This window comes from Hyaena hyaena, unplaced genomic scaffold (genome assembly GCF_003009895.1).
Source record: "Hyaena hyaena isolate Hyena2069 unplaced genomic scaffold, ASM300989v1 scaffold_1146, whole genome shotgun sequence".
NCBI classification, from domain to species: Eukaryota; Metazoa; Chordata; class Mammalia; order Carnivora; family Hyaenidae; genus Hyaena; species Hyaena hyaena.
The window spans coordinates 326,091-332,410 of NW_024081775.1; the positions used below are offsets into that span (position 1 = coordinate 326,091).

At 33.9% G+C, this 6,320-nt stretch overlaps 1 non-coding gene across 1 annotated transcript; it reads right to left on the bottom strand.

Annotated features, from left to right (window-relative positions):
* Nucleotides 1-4,096: 4,096 nt before the first annotated feature.
* On the bottom strand, nt 4,097-4,260 carry LOC120224257. Its single transcript, XR_005526506.1, has one exon. It is a non-coding gene; the product is annotated as a U1 spliceosomal RNA (small nuclear RNA).
* Nucleotides 4,261-6,320: the final 2,060 nt, after the last annotated feature.

Sequence of the window (6,320 nt, forward strand, 5' to 3'; positions counted from 1 at the left end):
ACTTTCCAAAAGTATATAGTACAGTCTCTAACAGCAGAACATATACTCAGTATGGACTTCTTATTCACTACTACATGTTACTAACTTAATGAAAAAATGAAGAAAAAATTTTCTGTGAGTGAAAAAATTCTTTTATGATTATGATTAATTCCGTTATGGAGGGTATAAATACAAATAATGTTAACATTTTGATTGTTAATGCTTTGGTATTTATAACTGAGCAAAGAGAAACTTTTTTTTTTACTTTTTCTTGAAATAATTTATACTTACAGAAGAATTGTAAAAAAGCACTGAGAATTCACTATGCCCTTCACAGTTTATCCCCAAAACTTAACAACTTATGTAACCATTGTGTATTTAAGAAAACTAAGAAATTAACATTGATACAATAATATTAACTGAACTTTAGGCTTTATGTGTTTTTTTTACTAGTTTCTTTCACTGGTTTTACATTCCCTGAAGTTAGTGCAGGATATCATGTTCCATTTAGTCTTGCATTTAGTTTTTGATGTCTCTATAGTTCTGTCCAATCTGATAGTCCTTCAGCATTTTCTTGTCTTTCATGACCTTGACACTTTTGGAGAGTACTGATCAGTATTTTTTAGCCATTTGGAATTGTCTGATGTTTTCTCATGATTAGATTGAGGTTCTGCATTATTGGAAAGTATACCACAAACGTGATGTGCCCTTTCCACTGCATCATATCAGAGTATCAGCGTGATTTATTGCTGGTGATGCTAACCATGATCACTTGGTTGAAGTGCTATCTGCCAGGTTTCTCCAGTGTAAAATTATGATTTTTACCTTTGCATATTTTGTTTGTTGTAAGTGAGTCACTAAATTTAGCTCATACTCCAGAGGAGGAGAATTAAGCTTCACCGACTTCAAGGAGAAGTATCAAAAAATTTGAAAATACATGTTCAAACCATTATAGTAACATAAATATTTTGGGAAGATGCCTAGAGGCCATGCAGCTACCCTGTTTCTCCTTAATGTTTGCCGACTGAAAATTTTAGTATTCATAAATGGATATTGCCTATGGCAATAACTACCATGGTGGTCTAGTGGTGATTTTATATTTTTCCCATTTCTTCTACATTATTTCCAGTACTACCGTAAGAAAAATGTACTCCTTTTGCATTTATTTATTCAAAAATTTATTATATCAGTTTCATTAAAGAAAAATAAACTTGGAGTAATTATATGACTTGATTTTAAGACTTAATATAAAGCTACAACACAGTGTGACATTAGATGAAAGGAACAGGAAAAGAATGACCCTCAGCCTAATCTTATGCCTTACACACAAAAAGTCACTCAAAATGAATCATAGCTCTAAATGTAGAACACAAAACCATAAAACTTTTAGAGGAAGATATAAGAGAAAATCTATGTGGCTGGTAATAGACTAAGAAGTTTTAAATACGGTGTTGAAAATATGATCCATAAAAGAAAAAGATAAATTACACTTTATCAGAATTTAAAAAATTTGCTGTGAAAGACACTTTAAGGAAATGAAAACCAGCTATAGATTGAGTAAAAATATTTGCAGATTACATAACCTACAAATGAAACATATTCAGAATATATGAAGAACTTACAAAATTCAACAATCAGAAAACAATCTTTAAAAATTGGTCAGAGAATTTGAAAAAGCAGAAAGAGATACAATTGGAAAAATGGTACATGGGAATATAGGTGACCTTGTTAGCCTTTAGGAGAATGTGAGTTAAAATCGTGATGTGATGCAACTATATACATCTATGAAAACGACGAAGTTAAAAGAAAGTACTGACTTTACTAAGGGCAGACAAGCACACAGATAAGGTAGAGATCATAAATTGTTGGTAGGAATGCAAAATGGTGTAGCCAGCCGCTCTGAAAACATTGTGGCAATTTTTTATAAAGTGAAACATACACTTATCATATGACCCAGCAATCCCATGCCTGGATATTTAGCCTAGAGAACAGAAAATCACTGTTTACACAAATATCTGTACAAAAATGTTGATAGCAGTTCTATTCATATTTGCAAAAACAAAACAAAAGAAACAGAGGGTCCTTCAGAGGGTGAATGGATAAATAAACTGTGCATATCTATACAATGGGATACTAATCAGCAACAGCAAAAAAAAAAACTGCTGATATATGCAAGGTATTAGGCAGAGTGAGGGAAAAAAGTCAGTTTTAGAAGGTTATATACCATTTGTTTCCATTTGTATGAAATTTTGAAAAGAAAACAACCATAGGGAACAGATGAGTGATTCCAGCTATAAGGTCAGGGGAGGAAGTGAGTATAAAAGGATGGCACAAGAGAATTCTGTATGTGATGGAACTGCTCTGTGTCCTGGTGGTCGTGGTGGTTACACAGAACCGTATGTATGTATAACAATTTACTGACCTGTTTATCAAGAGAAAAAAGTCAGTACTATTGCATGAAAATTCTAAGTATGGAAACAAAAAAATAAAATCAATACAGACTCAAGGATAATTACCTTATTCTTTGTTAAAACCCAATATTATTGTTATTTATTTATTTTTACTCAAATGATTTCAGCCGTGACTATTGGGATCTCTTTCAGAGCTCCCTGCATAAATATGGTTTTTATTGGCATTGTTTTATGAAGATTTCATCAATGAGAGCCTAACCTTAACTGAAAGGTCAAGAGAGGCAATTAATTGTATAATTGTTCATTGGAAAATGATTAACTTCTTCTGATTATTCAGTTCTAATAGAGATAGCATCTGGTTGGCCCAGATTAGTTTGTAATAGATTACTTCTTATGATAGACATTCTTGCCAATTTGTGAGTTCCTACTTTGTAACATTTAATTCATATTTTCCATTTCAAGATGATATATATTGATCCATACAGTTTTCTACTTTAGCCTCACAGGACTGTCTTTTAACTGCTCTTTTCCCCAGCTAGTGCACTGAGTAGGTAGATGCTTATTTGAAATCCAAAGAAATATGTGATTGACAATTATTTAACATTAATTGATTAATTTAAAAAAAACAGAAAATGTGTTTGTATTTTCTATCAGGGATTGATACCAATAGTTTAAAGCACAATTAGAGACTACATAATTAATTTGGTTAGCATTAATTTTGGTAAGTAAAATCATTTTTTCCTTTACTTGGTGGAATACTAAATGATGTACTTACTAAACAATTATGCTATAAAGTAAAATATATAAATAAAACATTTAACATAATTTGATAGAAAATTATTGGTAGAATATTTTCAAAAGAATTATAAAAATTTCATGCTCTCGTGGATTATGCTTTTGGGACAATATCCCTTGGAAATAGTGTAAACAATTCTATATATAATCAAAATGCATTTCAAACTTGCAAATCGATTTCCATTGTCTTTTTTAAAAAAATGTAAGTTAATCCTTATTAATACCTATCATTTTTCCTAACAAGAAAATAGAAAAAGCATGAGTATATATGAAGGAAAGTGTGTGTGTATGTGTGTGTGTGTGTGTGTGTGTGTGACAGACATAGAGATAGAGAGACAGAGAATATGAGAATATACTGGCCCTTTTATATACAAGAGCACTCATATAGCCTTAATGCCATATTACTTCTGGGAACTTAGAAGGATTATTATTTGTGGGAGAAGAACAGGGTATGATTGCCACCGGCGATGGACAAAATAAACGATGGACAAAATAAACAGAGAACTAGTTTTAATGAATCTGATAACAACATATTGACTCTAAGGCAGGCAGAAAACTGCAGAGGCTGCCTCTGTATTCTATATGATTATGAATGTGTTTTAATGTCTTGATGTCCTGATTATCCATTGGAAACAATAGTAGTAACAGCTATAATGAGTCAAAATAGTATCAGTATTACCTGAGTCACTATTTCCCTTTCCTCTTCTCCATAGTATTGCCATCTTAATCCAAAGAACGGTTATTTGGTATTGTGTGGAAATTGTTTATTTCTCCTAATGATTTGGCATGAATCATTACCTACAATACCCAATTACTGGTTTCCTTTCAACCCGATTTTTCCAACTTTGAAATGAAGCCCAAGAAATATTTGTATTTGCCTCAAGAAAATGCTTTTTTTTTTTTTGCTTTTTTAGGGGGAGGTGTGATTGCAGTCCCCTAATACCACCAATCGTGCAGGCAAGTTTTCCACTTTTGGGGAAGTCACAGAGGTCACTACATCCAGAGTGCAATGGATGGGCCTCACACTGAGAAAACCACCTTTGCCATCATGGTAACCCTCTTGCCATGTAAATATTCAGGGAAATGCTTTTAACCTGGCATAGCTCTTATTAGAGATTGCAAAGTCTTAGAGCCATTTTGTTTGAGGCTGTGATAAATGACAAAAGACTGGATAGAGCATAGGGACCAATACATAAATGTTGTTTCCTAGAAATCTCAGGACTGGCCCAGAATTAAAACCTTCCAGAACAGCTGCAGTCTGGACGGTGCAAGGATGGTCTCCCAGGAGTGGATTTATGCCATTGGAGTGTACTTCAAGTGGCTCATTTCCTTTAGTGGAAATGACTCACTATGTAACTTTTCACCTGTGTATCACAGCTCCACATGGATTTGCCCATAATGGAGGCTTCTGGAGCTTTGTCAAAGTCACAGTGTTGAGAGCCACTGTCCAGACTGATTTGATAATAAGCAGACATCAGACACACAGGAATAAAAACTTTATATAATTAGCTCATAGAAAATATCCATTATATCTTTTGCAAACTGGAATGAGGCAACAAAACCAATTTATTTTCTTGCAAACATTTTCAATGAGTACTTAGTGAGGGACTAAAGCCTGTGTATTTGGAGTAATACACAGAAGGTACAAGCACCGCAGGAGGTATTCTCAACAAATATCTAAACGAGTTTCAAGAATTAACTGGGCAAGCACTTTCTGGTCTTTCTGATTCCCAGAGGTTGGAGCACAGTAATTGATTTCCTGGACTCATTGAGTCAAACATGAGATACAAGGATAATAAAACAATTCCTTGACCTCAAGTAGATTGACAAAACATTCTAATAGGAGAAGAATTTTTTGATGAATATAAATACAAACATTAAAAGTGTTAGAATACAGTGAAGGTGGACTAATTTTGTTGAGATTTAATGCACATTCTTTCATAAAAGACTCAAACAAACCCTATGAGGAAAGCAGCAGCAGGTATACAGTTAGCAAAAGAGAAAATGAAATCCTTCAGTGAATCCTTCAGTCTCACATGCTTAACAAGGAACAGATTTGGGATTTGAATTCCTGTTGTTTTTTCTTCATGTCTATATACTCCCATCACATCTACCAGAAACAAAGATACAGCTGAGCCGGGAGGGGAATAGTGCCTGCAAGGGTGCGGGAAGAGTCAAGAAAGAGCATACGTTAAAAGCATGTTTCAAAGATGAAATAGGAGTTTAAGACATTGACAAAATGACAAGCACTTGTCTCTCATGGGTTCAGAGGCATGTCACACATTTTTGGGCAATCCAGAATGTTTTTCTTTGTTTTAGAATAGAAAATAAATCAGTAATTAAGTTTTTATACAGGTAAGAACCAAGTATGTCACTATAGAAAGTACGAGCGACTTCAAGTAGTTCCCCAAGTAGGAAAAGAATTAAAATAAAATAAAGTCATAAATAAAATGCCAGATTCCAAAATCATGCTTTTCTTTATTTACAACAACAATAAGTGAGCACTCCGCTTTTAAAAGGCTCACTGTCTCTTGCTAATTGTTGGCAGTTACAGAGATGATTTCTTGAAAATATTCCTGATGATTTTATCCATCCTTTGTTAAAATTTAACACAACTATAATCTGACTGTTTTTCACCAGACTAGCTCTAGGAAAAATGCTGATGTATGAAGTTTGCCTTTTGGGATCAGTTCTTTTCTTTTTTTAAAAAAAAAAATATTTTTAATGTTATATTTATTTTTGAGAGAGAGAAAGAGAAAGAGGACAGAATGCAAGTGGGGGAGGGGCAGAGAGAGAGGGATACACAGAATCTGAAACAGGCTCCAGGCTCCGAGCTGTTAGCACAGAATTGGACACGGGGCCTGAACTCACGAACTGTGAGATCATGACCTGAGCCAAAGTCAGACACTTTGCTGACTGAGCCACCCAGACACCCTGGAATTATTTCTTATCTGTCTTTTTAAAAAATAACTTCTTAAAGTGTCTAGTTTCTCACTCTGCATCAATACTTCCTTATCCCATTCAATGACAAAACCAACAGCTTACTCATCTCCCTGATGATAGATGACAGTGGTGTAAAGTACTGTACCAAATAATACTACTCCATTAACAATTAGGATGTCTTTTCCTCTTAGA